The following is an 18,139-nucleotide window of genomic DNA, read 5'->3' on the forward strand; positions in this document are numbered from 1 at the left end:
AAAGCACAGGGTGTTAACAATATGTCTGCTTCCATGAATCAGGAAGTAAAAACAGTGCAGATTTATTGCAGTATTTGCATCAGCTGTAACAAAGAAATGTTTTTTGTTTAAAGGTTATTATGCTGTTGTGCATCTTTTAGAGCAGAGAGGACGTTCTGAGTTCAGGTCCGCTTTAAGTGCTTTTGCTTGATGATGTCATTAAGGGAGGATCCACAACACAGGAGAATGCCAGTCACTGTATTGTAGTGTAGACCACAGTTGCTGTCAACAGGACAGAGGGTGAGTGAATGCTGCTGCAGCTGCTGCTTGAATCCTACATGGGAGAGAGAGGACAGGAGGAGAAAAGGGCACATCATAGGACATCTGATCCAAGGGAGGAAGGGGGGGAAGCAGTCAGACAGAGCAGATACACATCATGAAAGGGAGAGCACTATATGTGTCCTCAGCAGTGAGGATATATTATTTCCAAAGAAGACCAAAGGGGAATGATCTTAGCAAGTGTGTCTGTCTCTGTTCAGTGTTTTGAATGCATTCAAACGAGTGTAGCATGTGTGTGTGTGTTTATATATGTGTGTGTGTTTGTGTGTGTGTGTGTGTGTGCGTGCGTGCGTGCGTGTGTGTGTGCGTGCGTGTGTGTTTTCAGGTGTGTGTGCGTGCGTGCGTGTTCAGGTGCGTGTGTGTGTGTGTTTTCAGGTGTGTGTTTGTGTGTGTTCAGGTGTGTGTGTGTGCGTGCGTGTTCAGGTGCGTGTGTGTGTTTGTGTGTGTTCAGGTGTGTGTGTGTGTGTGTGTGTGTGTTTTCAACTGTGTGTGTGTGCCTAGTACAAGAGTTTGCAATGGGTCCCCAAAAATCTGTAGCTACACCAGTATTGTAGAGCCCTATTTCCACTGGGTGACACGCCCGCTTCAGAACAGACATGCAAATTGCACCTGTACTACTGCAAAGCTGCAGACGAATATCTATAGCTGTGCCATACATGGGCGTGCCCTGGTCCTAGTGAGGCCACTTGGGCAGAGGCCAGTTTATTGATGTAGGGCTAGATTCCCATTTTGATTGATCTGGGTAGGAGATGGGGCCCCATATTTTGCTTCCATAGAGTAGGATTGGGATGATTTCAGCTAGACATTCACCTCTGGTTTGAGGTGGTACAGTTCTTTCCTGATGGCATAGAACAGTCAGCAAGCTTTGGCTTTTGGGACCTCTATGGCTGATTTAAAATTGATTTCCAGACCAAGGTAGGTATATTTGTCAGTTCTACTGATATCACAGTCATTGAGTGTAAAGGATGGGCTCTGGGCAGACTATGGGGTTGATTCACAAAGGTTACTTATTTTTCACCTTCACTATAAGGAGTGCTAATGCAGGATCCTATCGAGGCTTCCCCTGTCCTCCTGTGTCCCATGGCGGTCTCGCTGCAGCCCACAGAATGCACAGCCGACAATTTGACAGGCTGTGTAATATTCACCTTATCTGGATCCAGCGGGGGTGCTGTTGCGGCTCTCCGCTCTGGAATAGGTGTAAATTGCTATCTCTGTTGGGTCCGCTTTCAAGTTGCGCCTGCGCAGTAGAGCGGGCCGACAGTGATCGGCTATTTCCGCCTATCTCTGAGTGGAGCGCCGATACTGAGCCTGCGCTGGAGCCGGGAAGGTAAATATTTAGAGCCCCACCATTCGGGGGGAGCTTTATCGCTGCCGCCGTGGGACACAGGAGGACAGGGGAAGCCTCGATAGGATTCGGAGGCTTCCCCCACCGGAGGTGAGTGCCCCCCAGGGGAACTTTTTTATTTATAGATTTTCTTCAAGAAATAGCTAGTGATGGAAGCCTCAATAGGATCCTGAGGTTTCCCTCTCTTTAGGTAAGTATCTGATATTGTGTACCCCAGCTTTGGCTCAGGTAAACTTCAAGTGCCTCTGCTTGATGATGTCATCACAACACAGGAAAGTGCCAGTCACTGTAATGTAGACCACAGTCGCTGTCAACAGGACAGAGGGTGAGTGAATCTTACATGGGAGGGAGAGGACACGAGGGGAAAAGTGCACAGCATGAGACATCTAATCCAAGGGAGGGAAGGAAGCAGTCAGGCGGAGCACATACATGACACATAATAAAAGGGAGATCACTATGTGTCCTCAGCAGCGAGCATATATTCGTTCTAAAGAAAGACGAAAGGGGGATTGTATCTTGAAGAGAATCTGTATTGTAAAAATTGCACAAAAGTAAACATACCAGTGCATTAGGGGACATCTCCTATTCCCCATTGTCACAATTTCGCCGCTCCCCGCCGCATTAAAAGTGGTCAAAAACAGTTTTAAAAAGTTTGTTTATAAACAAACAAAATGACCACCAAAGCCAGAAGTAGGTTGATGTACAGGATGTCCACACATAGAAAATACATCCATACACAAGCAGTACAGCCTTCCTTTTGAATCTCAATAGATCATTTGTGTGTTTACCCCCTGCAGCTCTCATCCACTGAAGAGTGACAGGCTGATTGTTTCTTCCTGCAGACAGCTCTGCCTGGTGTCTGTAATTCCTCAGCATGTGACAGCTCAGGCAGCCAGCTCCTTTCACAGCCTAACAGAGGACGATTTATCCATCTTGCAAAAGATAAGAGAGCAGAGAGGCTGCCTAATGTAAATAACACACACGGGAGTGTGCATAGAGAGGGCATGCATAACAGATTAACAACACTGAAGGGTTGGCAGCCTTCCAGACACAGGGCGACAAATCCGACAGGGGAAAGATAAGTTGATTTATTACAGAGACGGTGATAGTAGAAAGTGCTGCAGTAAGCCAGAGCACATTAGAATAGGTTTAGGAACTTGTAGGATGGCAGAAAACAGGATGAAATTTTTGTTACAGAGTCTCTTTAAGCTAAGTACACACATGAAATAAAAGTCTTTGGAAAATGAAAGATCACAGACCATGTAGTATGAGAGCATACCTATACAGTCTATTCTATTAAGCTAAGTGCACCCATCAGATAAAAATCTTTGGAAACTGAGGAATTTATCTGTCACATGGGTTTGTCAAAGAAGTTTGAAAGACTGATCTTTCTGAAGATGCTGTCCACCTGCAAAAGATCAGTTCTTGCAAAATGCTTTCATTGTCTGTGATATCTGGAGATCTCATACACACCTTGTTTAATGGACACTCATCTGCAGACCAGATTCACCAGGATGGAACTTCAGATACCATCCTGGAATGATGCTCTGGTCCCCTGCCGCAGCTAAGTTTCGTTTTCGCCAACTGACCAGTCATCGAGCCACTGCGCCTGCATGTCCCTGGCTGTGTGCATCCTTGCTCACATTGCCATTCTGTGCAAGCGCTGAGCGATGACATGAGCGAGGATGCGCGCGGCCAGGGTCACGTAGGCGCAATGGCTTGGCGACTGGCCAGTTGCCAAAAAAACAGACAGGGGTACTTTAAAGTACACAAAGCAGGCAAATATTTTTCCCTTCCTTGGTCTGTGTACATGGTGCTTGATAAGCGTGTGCAGGGTGTAGATGTGATCGGTGGTGCAATGGCTTTTCCTGAGAACATTGTGCTGTATCAAAAAAGGCAAGGATTCTCTTATTCAGGATGCTGTATATTTAATGGAAACCAGAGACGGTAATAAAGAAAGAATTGATACTTACCTGGGGCTTCCTCCAGCCCCATAAGCAGCGCTGAGTCCCTCACCGTCCTCCCGAGTGCCTCCGTTTGTCCGCAATCAGCCACCAGTAACTCGGGAGGACGGCGGGGGACTCAGCGCTGCTTAAAGCCCCGGGTAAGTATCGATTCTTTCTTGATTACTGTCTCTGGTACACTTTAAGTGCCTTTGCTTGATGATGTCATCAAGGGTGGATGTTTACCAGGGGCGTTGCTAGCCCCAAAGATCAGTGGCACGTGCCCCGGATCTATTCTGGGGTACCCCGGATGTCACCCGCGCAGAGTCAGCTGTGGTGCTTCAATGGCAGGCATGCTGGGAGCTGTGGTGCATCAATCGGGGGTATGCTGGGTGCTGTGGTGCCTCTATGTGAGCTTACTGGGTGCTGTGGTGCCATGCTGGGCGCTGTGATGACTTTATGGAGGCATGCAGGGAGCTGTGGTTCTTCCATGTGGCATGCTGGGAGTTGCGGTGCCTCAATGGGTGGCCCATGGGAGGGGGTCCACCAGAAGATCAGGGAATGCTATGGGGGAGCTGCCATATAACCTGGCAGCAGGCCAACCCACCCAGCAGAAAGCCAGACCAGCCAGCATTGAAGCCAGATAACTCTGCCTAATTATCTTTTAGTGACACTGCCTATTTATGTGATGTGCTGCATTTTTGTTTTGTTTATTGTATTAATGGAGAGGGGGATTCATTCAACATTTTGCTGGGCAGGCCTACTTAGGCTGCTGTTAAAGGGGCACTACAGTGAAAAACTGTAAAATTTAAAATATGTGCATATACAAATAAGAAGTACATTTTTTTTCCAGAGTAAAATAAGCCATAAATTACTTTTCTCCTATGTTGCTGTCACTTACAGTAGGTAGTAGTAATCTGACAGAGGTGACAGGTTTTGGACTAGTCCATCTCTTTATAGGGGATTATGAGGGATATATTTATTTTCAAAAGCACTTAGTGAATGGCAGTTGCTCTGTCCAACTGCCAAAAAACTGTGGAGGGAGCAGGGAAGCTGGCCAGCATTATTGTTTAAATCCGTTTTAGGGAATATCTTTATAAAGAATAAAAGCCTTGCTGAGAATCCCCTATAAAGAGATGGACTAGTCCAAAATCTGTCACTTCTGTCAGATTTCTACTGCCTACTGTAAGTGACAGCAACATAGGAGAAAAGTAATTTATGGCTCATTTTACTCTGGAAAAATGTACTTCTTATTTCTACGTTTTCATATATTTTAAATGTTACAGTTTTTCGCTGTAGTGCCCCTTTAAGTTCATGTAAATTTGGCTCCACCCATGACCACACACATATTCCATTGTATGGCCACACCCATTTTCCGGCTGGAGTGCCCAAAAGTGCCCCGGATCTCTAAAGCTAAATACACACGAGCTACATTTGTAGCTGTCAGCGTGTGCGTGACAGCTCGGCGACAGCTCGTCGCCAAGTCCCTCTGCATCCACACGGCAGCAGAGGGATTAGCGATGCGGCGGAAGCTGTCGCCGAGGTTCCTCCCCCCTGCCGGAAGCTCTGTGTGCTGGGTGCGGGTTGCTGTTGCTAGCCCGCATACACATGCGGGACTAGCGACCGTTCCGCCGAAGTTGCGGTGACAGCTGTAGCCGGCGATTGAACATGTCAATCGCCCGGCGACAGCTCCGACGGGCGATGGTTCGGGGCGCGCTCGTCATACACACGGGCGACCTGTCGCCGCAACACGCGCGTGCCACGTGGTTGCGGCGATGGCCGTACCCCGTGTGTATGAGCCTTTATGATCCTAGCAACGCCCCTGATGTTTACAACACAGAAGGATACCAGTCACTGTGTAGACCACAGCCGCCCTCAATAGGACAGAGCGTAAGTGGCTGCTGCTGCTTGAATCCTACATGGGAGGGAGAGAACAGGAGGGTAAAAGTGCACAGCATGGGACATCTGATCCAAGTGAGGAAGGAAAGCAGTAAGGCAGAGCACAAACATGACACATCATAAAAGGGAGAGCACTATATGTGTCCTCAGCACCGAGCATATATTCTTTCTAAAGAAAGACCAAAGGGGGTGTGTGTCTTAGCAAGCGTGTCTGTCTCTGTTCAATGTGTGTGTTGAAGTGTGTATGCATTCAAACGTCTGAATGGTGTGTGTGTGTGTGTGTGTGTGTGTGTGTGTGTGTGTGTGTGTGTGTGTGCGCGCGCAATATAGTGTAGTATATTTGTACGTAGAAAAACTAATGTAGATCTGGAATATGGCCAAGTCCTTGGCAGGTTTTGATGCACCGTATTAATTGTTATGTATGGAGTGCTTGGGGGAGGGCCATCTAAAACTTGCACCGGGGCCCACAGCTCCTTAGCTACGCCACTGCCTCTGACAGAGAACCAAAAATAACAGATTTAAGTCTGTCTGTCTACAAGGGAGGTAAGTCCACCACAACTTCCCTCTTTTAAATTATTTTTAGATGTTTTTATTCTACACTGTGTGTGCCTGTGTTCAAACGTGGGTGCCGGTATTCATCACTGTGTGTGTACCAGTGTTTACCTGTGCGTGTGTGTGCCTGCCTGTGTGTTTATCTGTATGTGTGGTGTGTGGTGTGTGTGTGTGCCAGTGTTCACCTGTCTGTGTGTGTGTGCCTGTGTGTTTATCTGTGTGTGTGTGTGTGTGTGTGTGTGTGTGTGTGTGTGTGTGTGTGTGTGTGTGTGTGTGTGTGTGTGTGTGTATGCGTGTGCCTGTGTTCATCTGTGTGTGCAACGATTGCATGATTTTGCATTGGGGCCCAAAGATCTGTAGCTACACCAGTATTGTAAGGCCCTATTTCCACTGGGTGCCACGCCCGCTTCTGAACTAGACATGGCACCCGTACTAAAGCTGCATCCAAATATCTACAGCTGTGCTATACATGGCTATAGGGATTCATATGCATGCTGCGGAAAACTGCTGTATGCCGGCAAGAATCGTACCAGCATGCCATTCGGACTGTGAGCTTATTGTCTGAATGGGAAGCGATTCCCCATCTGGCTTGCATGTGGGGAAATGCTATGCTTTCAGACTCAGTAGAAACAGCCCTCAGGGTCCTCGCTTAATGACCACCAGCGCAACTGAGGATGAGTGCCACTGCCTGCATCTTACATCTGTATCAGAGGGAGAGAGGGTAGCGTAGCGCAGCCCAGGGACATCTGCATCGGAGTGGAAGACAGTAAGGGTGGAGGGAGAGGTGCCTAGGGACCAGTAGACTGGCAGGGATATTGGGAGCTCCCTGCCTGATGCCACAAACTGCCCTCAGGAATTTACAGTCTAGTGTGTAGACTACGTTGGCATAGTCGGGCAGCACAGTGGCATAGTGGTTAGCGCACTAGCCTTGCAGCGCTGGGTCCCAGATTTGAACCCAGCTGGGGCACGATCTGCACAGAATTGTATGTCCTTCCCGTGTCTGCATGGGTTTTCTTCGGGCACTCTGGTTTTCTCCCACATCCCAAACAAATACAGATAAGTTAATTTGCTTCCCCTAAATTGGCCCTAGACTACGATACATACACTACACCATATAGTCATCTGACTATAGTATTGATTGGATCGTGAGCCCCTGAGGGACAGTTAAAGAACAACTATCAAAGAAACTGTTTTTCTGTAAACGCCACATACCTTTTAGCCAGCAACACTAGAAAGCTTTTCTGAGGTCTCTCAGCTCAGCCTGTGTGAAAAAATAGCTTTGTTTATGCCAGCTGTGCAAATTTGTGTCAGCACTGGGGGAGGCAGAGATGAACTGTAGCATAGCTGTAAACTGTTTCTTTTACACTGCAAAGCAGAGAGAGAGATAACACACAGGCAACTGCAGACAATGATTATTTACACACATTTTAAGCTACATTTCTGTTTTATATAATTCTGAACAGATTCCAGTCACAGTATTAGAGCCAGTGAAGATTATTTCCGTATACTGGATCTGCTGGGCACAGTCCTCCATAGTAATGTCCACAGTGAACACTTTTTACTGTAAATGTCATATTTTCTTCTCATAAGACATGAAAAGATGAAAAAAGCCTTTGTATTGGTACTTGCTAGTAATTACTAGAAATATATGTGGCATTTAGAATTTTAGTTAACTTTGATAGTTGTCCTTTAACCTCCTCTGCGTTCCGTTTTTCCTGGATTTCTGTACAAAAAGTGTTTCAGTTAATTTTCATAACCTTTTTTCCTGTAACTTACCAAAAAATGTCAAGCAAAGGTCTAGTTAACATTTTGAGTATAATTAAAGCTTGAAACATAAAATCAAATCAAAACTAAATTTCAAAATTACTCTCCAAAATAAATCTCTGATTATTTACACTTCCGAGCTGCAGCTGCTCAACCCGCACTAATACAAATGTAAAGGTGCACTGTAAGTAACAAATATGCCTAATAAGTAAAAAGCATGTCTAGCATGCTTTAAATTCTACATGTCCATGACCAGGTCATGATGCCTTCAGTGTGATCTGCCGGGGTGAAGGGATTCTATCCTTCTTCGCAATATTGCTAGCTCTGTAAGGGCTTAGCCACACTATAAGCACTTTTCTGAGCGCTCTGTGATTGATTAGTGCTTTCTGAGCGCTTTTTAAAAATCGCTCCCATTCACTTTCATTAAAATCGCTGTTAAAATCCCATAAAAAATGCAGCGATCGCGCACATGAAAAATCGCTGCAATTTTTACCACGATTTTAATAAAAGTGAATGGGAGCGATTTTTAAAATCAATCAATCACAATCGCTCAGAAAAACGCTCATAGTATGGCTGAGCCCTAACTGTCTGGACATGGCCTTAGTCCGAGCGGAGAGCTGCTACTGCGCATGTGCCCAACCCGACAAACGGCCGACAATGAGATCCTGGGGGGGGGAGGGGTGTGCTGGATCCCCTCTACCCTTCTACTGAGGAGGAAGGGGGAATCCTCATTAGGATCCAGGATAGGATCCAGAGGCTTTCCCCCTCCTGAGGTAAGTAAAACCCCACAACCCACCGAGCTGCTTTTTTTGTTACAGATTCCCTTTAAGTAAATCATAAAAATCAATTAATCTACACAAATGGCAGCTCTCATAATTAAAATGGTCCTGAGGCATTTGCAGCAATATCCTTTCACCACTGCTATGTACAAGGTCCTGGTGGATCACAAGGTGTGATAGATAATTTCCAACATGTTGGAAATTATCTATCTGGCAGGTACTGAAAATTGTATGGTGTGTACAAGGCAAACACAGAACATTTATATAGCGCTTTTCTCCTGGCGGACTCAAAGCACCAAAGCTGCAGCCTCTAGGATGCGTTCAGTAGCAGTATTGGAGAGACTTGCCAAAGGTGTCCTACTGAATAGTTGCTGGCTTACTGAACATGCAGAGCCAAGATTCGAACCCAAGTCTTCTGCGTCAGAGGCAGAGCCCTTAACCTCCTTAGCGGTAACCCCGTGTGTGACACGGGGTAAGCCGCCGGAGGGTGCCGCTCAGGCCCTGCTGGGCCGATTTAAATAATTTTTTTTTTGCTGGACGCAGCTAGCACTTTGCTAACTGCGCCAGCACCCCGATCGCCGCCGCCGCGCGCCCGATCGCCGCTATCCGGTGCGGCGCGCGCCCCCCCCCCGGGCCCCGTGCACTGCCTGGCCAATCAGTGCCAGGCAGCGCCGAGGGTTGGATCCGGAGTCCCAATGACGTCCCGACGTCGCTGACGTCGGTGACGTCATCCCGCCCCGTCGCCATGGCGACGGGGGAAGCCCTCCAGGAAATCCCGTTCTTTGAACGGGATTTCCTGATCGGAGATCGCCGAAGGCGATCGAAGCGGGCGGGGGGATGCCGCTGAGCAGCGGCTATCATGTAGCGAGCCCTGGGCTCGCTACATGATTTTAAAAAAAAAATTATTAAAAAAAACTGCTGCGCTGCCCATTGGCGCTATTTTTCATACCGCCAAGGGGGTTAACCATTACACCATCCATCCAGCATAAGAGATCTCCAGATATCGTAGACTATAAATGTATTTTGCAGGAACTGATCTTTTGCAGATACTGATCTTTTGCATCTGTACAGCATCTTTATCAGTCTTTCATATCTCCCAGACAAACCTATGTGACAGATAAATGCCTCACTTTGCAAAGATTCTTATCTTATGGGCGTACTCCGCTTAAAGCGGATCCGAGATGAAAAACTAACTATAACAAGTAACTTGTCTATATATCTTATCTAAAGTTTAGATAGATTACACAGCAAATCTAGCTTCAAACAGCTCAATAGAATATGATTAATTTTTCCTGTGATACAATGAAAGCAGCCATGTTGTTTGTAAACATTACACACAGCAAGCTTATCTGCATCTTCAGAACTTAGGCCCAGTGCACACCAAAAAACCTCTAGCAGATCTGCAAAACACTAGAGGTTTTTGAAGCAGATTTCAGAGTGATTCTAGGCATGTTTAGAGACATTTTCTAAACATGCCTAGCGTTTTTTTTTGGGTGCGTTTTTGTGTAGCAGATTACAAATATTGTTACAGTAAAGCTGTTACTGAACAGCTGCTGTAACAAAAACGCCAGGAAAACCGCTTTGATCTAGCGTTTTTCAGAGCAGTTTTGAGAGAGGAGAGCTGCTACTGCGCGCGTGCACAGCCCGACAATGAGATCCTCGGGGCGGGGGGTTGGGTGCCAGTGCTGGATCCCCTCTACCCTTCTACTGAGGAGGAAGGGGGAAACCTCATTAGGATCCAGGATTAGGATTCAGAGGCTTTCCCCCTCCTGAGGTAAGTAAAATCCCCACCCCCCACCGAGCTCCTTTTTTTTTTTTTTTTTGTTACAGATTCCCTTTAAGTAAATTATAAAAATCAATTAATCTACACAAATGGCAGCTCTCATAATTAAAATGGTCCTGAGGCATTTGCAGCAATATCCTTTCACCACTGCTATGAACAAGGTCCTGGTGGATCACAAGGTGTGATATGCCTAGTACACACCATACAATTTTCTGTAAGATTTTCTGTAATTAGATTATTTTCTGTAAAGTACTGGTAGAGACTGGTCCTTATCTTTGGTGCATTGTTATCTGGTTATCTCCTGCTTAGTGGAACAATGCTTAATTGCTAGGCAGATAGATGGTTAGATAGATAATTTCCAACATGTTGGAAATCATCTATCTGGCAGGTACGTACTGAAAATTGTATGGTGTGTACTAGGCAAACACAGAACATTTATATCGCGCTTTTCTCCTGGCGGACTCAAAGCGCCAAAGCTGCAGCCATTAGGACGCATTCAGTAGCAGTGTTGGGGAGACTTGCCAAAGTTGTCCTACTGAATAGTTGCTGGCTTACTGAACATGCAGAGCCAAGATTCAAACCCTAATCTCCTGCGTCAGAGGCAGAGCCCTTAACCATTACACCATCCAGCATAAGAGATCTCCAGATATCGTAGACTATGTGTTATAAACAGTGACGAGGCAGCTGTGGTGAACAGCGCTACCACCGCAGCTGCCTCCGTCTCCTTGCCCGATAGTTTACCCGTGCCTCGGGCTTCTAGCATGCAGAGGACGGGTCTTTCGTTTGCACATAGGGTCGCTTTGTCGTGTGCGCGCGCGCACAGACAGGACCTTTATGCGGGGAAGAGGCGCGTCAGCTGACCGGCCGGTCGGCTGACGTCAGTGGAGATGCTCGCCGCTCCCAATTGGCTGATTGGGGTGGTGTTGTGAAATATCACAGATCAGTCTTGTAGAAGTATAGTATAAGTTTATTTACTGTACAGGAGACATGCACTTAATCATAGCAATGTCTAACTTGCAAAGCTCAGAACAGAAGTTATATACTTCCAATTACACATTACAATCATACCTCCTACCAATAACCTGATTGGATCCTCACAAAATCTCTAAGTTAACTATTGGAATACAGAATACAGCATAAATGAATACATGAATACATTTTAATATTTAAGTGGATGAGGTCAGTTAGTCGTTAATTATTATTAGAGGTATTTGCTTCAATAGTAGCTTGTTTAATTTAAGGCTAGTTTGACTGATGTGATTCATATGGCGCCATCTCTTATCTGCAAGACAGACAAATCCCCTAGTAGCACATTCCAAGCCCCATTAAAACATGTGAAAGAAGAGAACTAGTCTTATACGTGTAACTGTATAGAACAAAGGGAGTGTGGCAAAATGGCTTACAGGTGGCCATTTTATTTATCAATTTTACTTCATTGGGCGTGCCCGAAGGGTCTCCTCTGCTTCTTAAGCCGGGCGGAATCACTCGCAACTTGTCTGCTGTTGCAAATACCTCGTGTTAGTGCTCAGATCTTTGATAGCTATGATAATAATTCATTATAGACTGTATATTTATCTGTGTATGACTTTGGCTCGTTCCTGACTATTCTTTCGCTCTATGCTCTTGTACCTCTGCCCATCTGATCTAGTTGCCGACTCTGCCTGTTAACCTTCTGTCTCTGCCTTCCGATTTTGTACCTGATCTGTCTGTCTGTTGCCAACCCGATCTGTCTGACCATTCTACTCTCACCAGTGATCTCCTGTCACTGGTGAGGAGCTCTCAGTACTGTAAACACCCACCAGCTCCTCTAGTGAGGTATCCCTGTGGTATTATCAGTACTTACTGTTGCACCCAATCACTACCTGTGCATATTGTTTATTATACTTGTCCGCATCATTATACTTGCATTATTGGTGATTCTGCAGATCACCACATAATCAGGTATATTACCTGTAATATTGGTGATACTGCAGATCACCACATAATCAGAAATCTGTTACTAGCTGACACAAATCGTTACAGAACAGCAGACCAAACATTATAGAAGCACTGTGTAATCAGGTCCAGGCCTTGACCACGGCAGTAAACAGCTTGACTGCCACGGTCAATGCGTAACAGGTGCAGATTAACCAACTGTCTGAGACAGTGCGGGCCTTACAGAACCCCACTTTACCAGTGCCATCCCCTGTTGTTATAGAGCCTAGAATGCCTCTTCCTGAAAAGTTTTCAGGGCACAAATCTGATTTTCAGAATTTCAGGAACCGCTGCCTTTCTTATTTTGAGATGAGACCTATTTCATCAGGGTCTGAGAACTAGAGGGTGGCGTTTATTAAAACTTTATTATCTGGGGATTCACAGACATGGGCATACAGTCTTCCTAGTGGTCATGAGGCATTGTCGTCAGTGCAGGATTTTTTTAAAACTATGGCTATCATATACGATGATCCCGATATCGCAGTTACTGCTGAGAGGAAGCTTAAGACTCTCAGGCAGGGACATAACACCGTAGAAACTTATGCCGCAGAGTTTAGAAGGTGGGCTGTGTCGGCTAGATGGGGGCAGTTTGCTTTATTAGATTGTTTTTTAACGGGTTTATCCGACCCTGTCTCTGATGTAATGCTAAGTCACCCAGAGCCTAAAACTATTGAAGCAATCTCACTGGCAGTAAAGATTGATCGCCACATTCGTTATCAGAAGCAAACTCGTGGTAGATACTCGGTGTGGTCTGTCCCCATCGCCTCTCCTTCATCTTTTTCCCCTCAGGATAAGCCGATGCAGATCGGACATTCAAAGTTATCAGAGGTGGAAAAAAAACGAAGACGGACAGAGAGGCTCTGTTTATACTGTGCGGAAAAGGGTCATTTGGTACAGAACTGCCCTAAGAAGTCGGAAAACTAGGTGTAGCTAGAGGTACTACCCTAGGTGAGCCAGTTTTACCTCTATCAGATAATCGCTTACTCCTCCCGTGTTCTATTGCCTGGGAAGATCAAGTTCTGTCTACCCAGGCATTTATAGACTCAGGATCTGCTGCCGATTTTATTGATTATGATTTTGTTATGAAAATAGGGATTCCTCTTGTCCCTTTGGATAGACAGATTTTTGTCACCGAAGTAGATGACTTTCCACTCCAGAGTAAACACCCCCTTTCTCAGACTCCCGTTCTGTTGTGTCATGTGGTGGTATTGCATAGGGAAAAATTACAGTTCTTTGTGCTTAAAATGGCCACTTCCACTGTGATCCTTGGGATGCCGTGGCTGCAAAAGCATTTTCCTTAGATAGATTGGAGCTCCGGCCAGTTGTTAAGCTGGTCCTCCTTCTGTCATCATCATTGTATGGAGAAAGTTGCAGTTTGCGCCACCAAGGTTCAGATGGAAAGTTTGCCCGCACAGTATGCAGAATTCACTGATGTGTTTTGTCCCAAGTCAGCAGACAAACTTCCCCCCGCACAGAAGTTTTGACTGCCCCATTGAGTTAAGGCCAGGTTATATGCTCCCTAGAGATCATTTATATAACCTTTCCGGTCCTGAAAAACTCGCTATGCAGGATTATATTAAAAGAAAACCTGGCCAAAGGGTTTATTCGTCCTGCTAAGTCTCCGGCCGGAGCAGGATTCTTTTTTGTCCAGAAAAAGGAAGGGGGGCTTCGCCCCTGTATCGATTATCGAGAATTGAACAAAATTACCATAAAGAATCGTTATCCACTCCCTTTAATTGATGATTTGTTCTCCCAGGTCACTGATGCTGGTATCTTTTCTAAACTTGATTTGAGGGGGGCATAGAACCTGGTACGCATAAGGGAGGGTGATGAATGGAAGATGGCGTTCAACACACCCGATGGGCACTACCAGTACCTTGTTATGCCCTTCGGGTTGTGTAACGCTCCCGCCGTCTTCCAGGAGTTGGTCAATGAGGTGTTCAGAGAAGTCCTGGGGCGGTTCGTTCTGGTATACCTGGACGATATACTAATTTTCTCACCTAACCTGGCAGAACACAGGGAACATGTAAAGTTCGTCTTAAAGAAACTTAGATAGAATTTCCTGTACGCAAAGCTCGAGAAGTGTCTCTTTGAGGTGTCTGAAGTTCCTTTTTTGGGGTATATCATTTCTACCTCCGGGCTCTCCATGGACCCCAAAAAGGTATCAGCCGTTCTGGAATGGCCGCAGCCCATGGGGCTGAAGGCACTCCAGAGATTTCTTGGCTTTGCTAACTATTATAGAAAATGTATTAAAGAATTCTCTGCTGTGGTGTCACCTCTCACGGATCTCACAAAAAAGGGGCAGACACTTATAACTGGTCAGCAGACGCACATTCCGCCTTTTCATCATTAAAGAATTTGTTTTGCTCCGCCCCTATCTTGCGACATGTGGATGTCACCTGTCCCTTTATAGTGGAGGTGGATCAGAGATTGGGGTCGGGGCTGTACTGTCTCAGCACTCTGGTTTCCAGGGCAGATTGCATCCCTGTGCATGTTTTTCGCGTAAATTCTCTCCCGCTGAGAGAAATTACGATATCAGAAACAGAGAGCTGTTGGCCATCAAACTCGCGTTTGAGGAATGTCGTTACTGGCTCGAGGGGGCAGAACATGTAATTACGGTCTATACTGACCATAAGAATTTGGAATATTTTGAGAGGGCCAAGAGACTCAGTCCCCGTCAGGCCCGCTGGTCTTTATTCTTTTCGAGGTTCAGGTTTATTATTACCTACAAACCAGGAAGCAAAAACTTCAAGGCAGATGCTCTGTCTAGATGTTTCAACTTTCGAGCCCGAGACAGTACAGCCACCAACCCCCGAGAATATCCTGCCCGAGAAGGTTGTTTTAGCAGCCACCGAAACATGGGAAGATTGGTCTCTTACACTGGGTCCCTATCAACAAGATGTTCCCGAGGGGAAACCGGATGGGGTTCTATTTGTGCCACTTCATTTCCGCCTGCAGATTTTACAGTTATTTCATGCACATAAGAATGCAGGGCATCCCGGGGTTGTAAGAATGCAAGATCTGTTTTCCAGATGCGTTTGGTGGCCATCCCTGGCCCTAGACTGCAGAGAGTTTGTGAGAGACTGCTCAATCTGTGCCAGAAACAAACCGTTCAGACAGGCTCCTGTGGGTACCCTCCAGTTGTTGCCTGTGCCTTAGGAACCATGGACCCACCTACCCATGGACTTTGTGGGCGAACTACCCAGGTCTAAGGGTAAAACAGTCATATGGGTGGTAGTCGACAGGTTCAGCAAAATGGCCTATTTTATCCCTCTGGACGGACTCCCCTTCGCCCAGGAACTGGCAGATCTCTTCAATCAACACATTTTCCGGTTACATGGTATCCCGGAGAATGTGGTGTCATATAGGGGAGTCCAGTTTGTGTCCAGATTCTGGCAAACCTTTTGTCAACATCTTGGGATGGACCTGTCATTTTCATCTGGCTACCATCCACAAACCAATGGGCAAACTGAGAGAGTTAATCAGTCACTAGAGCAGTTCCTTAGGTGCTATGTGGCTGATGCGCAATTGGAATGGGCAAAATTTCTGCCATTTGCAGAATTTGTGCACAACAACTTGAAAAGTACCTCATCAGGCTTTTCTCCCTATCAGGTGGTCTCGGGGAGATCTCCCAAATTCTCCCCGTTACCAGTGGTGTCTTCTCCTTTTCCTGCTCTGGAGGATTGGGAGGGATCATTGAAAGAGATTTGGACCATGGTCAAAAGGAACCTGGAAAAGGCCTTTCAGACTCAGAAGCAGGCTGATAAAAAGCGGTCAGTAGAGTGGGAATTTGTACCAAGGGACATGGTGTGGGTTTCAACCCGGCATCTAGCTCTGAAGCAACCCTCAGCAAAATTAGGCCCCAGATTTATAGGCCCATACCCTGTCTCCAAAAAGATCAATGATGTAACTTATGTGATCGCACTGCCATCCAGTATGAGAGGGGTGAAGTCTTTTCATGTATCTTTATTGAAGCCGGCTGTGCATGTGGATTCCTCTCCAGGCAGCTACGGTGAACAGCGCTACCATCGCAGCTGCCTCCGTCCTGTGGCGTAGCTAAGGAGCTGTGGGCCCTGGTGCAAGTTTTAAATGGGCCCCCCCAAGCACTCTATACATAACAATTGATACGGCACACCAAAACCTGCCAAGGACTATCACAGCGTCAGAGTTGAAAGAAGGGGATTGGGAACAGTGTGTTAAGGATTACTACTATTCAAAGCATCTATAGAAGTGATTATTACCAGCACAGGACCAACAGAGAGCAAATACTGTGATAGCGGGTGGACCTTTCGGGGCCCCTCGGGCCCAAGGGCCCCGATGCAGTTGCTACCTCTGCACCCCCTATTGCTACGCCCCTGCCTCCGTCTCCTTGCCCGATAGTTTACCCGTGCCTCGGGCATCTAGCACGCCGAGGATGGGTCTTTCGGTTGCACATAGGGTCGCTTTGTCACGTGCGCGCGCGCACAGACAGGACCTTAACCACTTGAGGACCTAGCCTTTACTTAAGGATCAGCGCTGTTTTTTCAGATCTGTGCTGGGTGGGCTCTACAGCCCCCAGCACAGATCAAATGACAGGCAGAGCGACCAGATCGCCCCCCTTTTTTCCCCACTAGGGGGATGATGTGCTGGGGGGGTCTGATCGCTCCTGCATGCTGTGGGTGGCGGGGGGGGGGCACCTCAAAGCCCCCTCCACCGCAAGATTCCCCCTCTCTCTCTTCTCCCTCCCTGCCCGAGAGATCGGGGGCTGCACAGGAACGGATCTGTCCTGTGCAGCCTCTAACAGGCTCCCTGCTGTCATGTGACAGCGATCCCCGGCCGCTGATTGGCCGGGGATCGCTGATCTACTACAACGCTGCTACTGTAGCAGCATTGTAAAAATGTAAACAAAGCGGATTATTTCCGCTTGTGTTTACATTTAGCCTGCGAGCTGCGATCGGCAGCCCGCAGGCTATTCACGGAGCCCCCCGCCGTGAACTGACAGGAAACAGCCGCTCACGCGAGCGGCTGTTTCCTGATTAATTAGCCTGCAGCCGGCGACGCAGATCTGCGTCGCTGGTCCTGCAGCTACCACTTTGCCGACGCGCGCAATGGCGTAGGGCCCGCGGTCGCAACGGTCGCCATGGCGACCGGGCCTGGCTCCTGAGGAGGCAGGGGAGTGGCCCGGGGGGGGCCCATGTCCGTTTGGAGGGCCATGCGGCCCGTGCGCGCTATTGGGAGGGGGGAGCCAGCAGCTGCGGGGAGGGCAGCCTGACCTCTCCCTCCCTTCCTCTCCCCGGGGCCCCCCCTCAGATGCAGAGTGAGCGCGCACGGAAGCGCTGTAGGCAGAACTCACCTCCCTGCGTTCCAATCGCCGCTGATCTCCTCTCTGCATAGAAGCTGATACACACACTGCTTCCGGCAGTGTGTGTATCAGCATCTATACAAAGCGGGAGGAGATCAGTGGCGATTGGAATGCAGGGAGGTGAGTTCTGCCTACAGCGCTTCCGTGCGCGCTCACTCTGCATCTGAGGGGGGGGGGGGCCCGGGGAGAGGGAGGGAGGCAGAGGTCGGGCTGCCCTCCCCTCGGCTGCGGCTCCCCCCTCCATTATGGGGGGGGCACCTACCTCCCCTATCCTGGGGGGCAGCTACCTACCTAATCTATCCTGGGGGGCAGCTACCTACCTAATCTATCCTGGGGGGGCAATTACCTACCTAACCTATCCTGGGGGGGCAGCTACCTACCTAACCTATCCTGGGGGGGGCAGCTACCTAATCTAACCTATCCTGGGGGGGCAGCTACCTA

The 18,139-nt window shown here is 47.5% G+C and overlaps 1 protein-coding gene across 1 annotated transcript in view; it reads left to right on the forward strand.

Annotated features, from left to right (window-relative positions):
• The first annotated feature begins 1,969 nt into the window (after positions 1-1,969).
• The window catches only part of LOC137539030 (dispanin subfamily A member 2b-like), an 80,711-nt gene continuing 64,541 nt past the window's right edge, over positions 1,970-18,139 (forward strand). The window contains exon 1 of the mRNA XM_068261498.1: positions 1,970-1,988. The gene's annotated coding sequence lies outside the window, so the exon portion shown is untranslated. The remainder of the gene's footprint in view (positions 1,989-18,139) is intronic.

This window comes from Hyperolius riggenbachi, chromosome 11 (genome assembly GCF_040937935.1).
Source record: "Hyperolius riggenbachi isolate aHypRig1 chromosome 11, aHypRig1.pri, whole genome shotgun sequence".
Lineage (NCBI taxonomy): Eukaryota > Metazoa > Chordata > Amphibia > Anura > Hyperoliidae > Hyperolius > Hyperolius riggenbachi.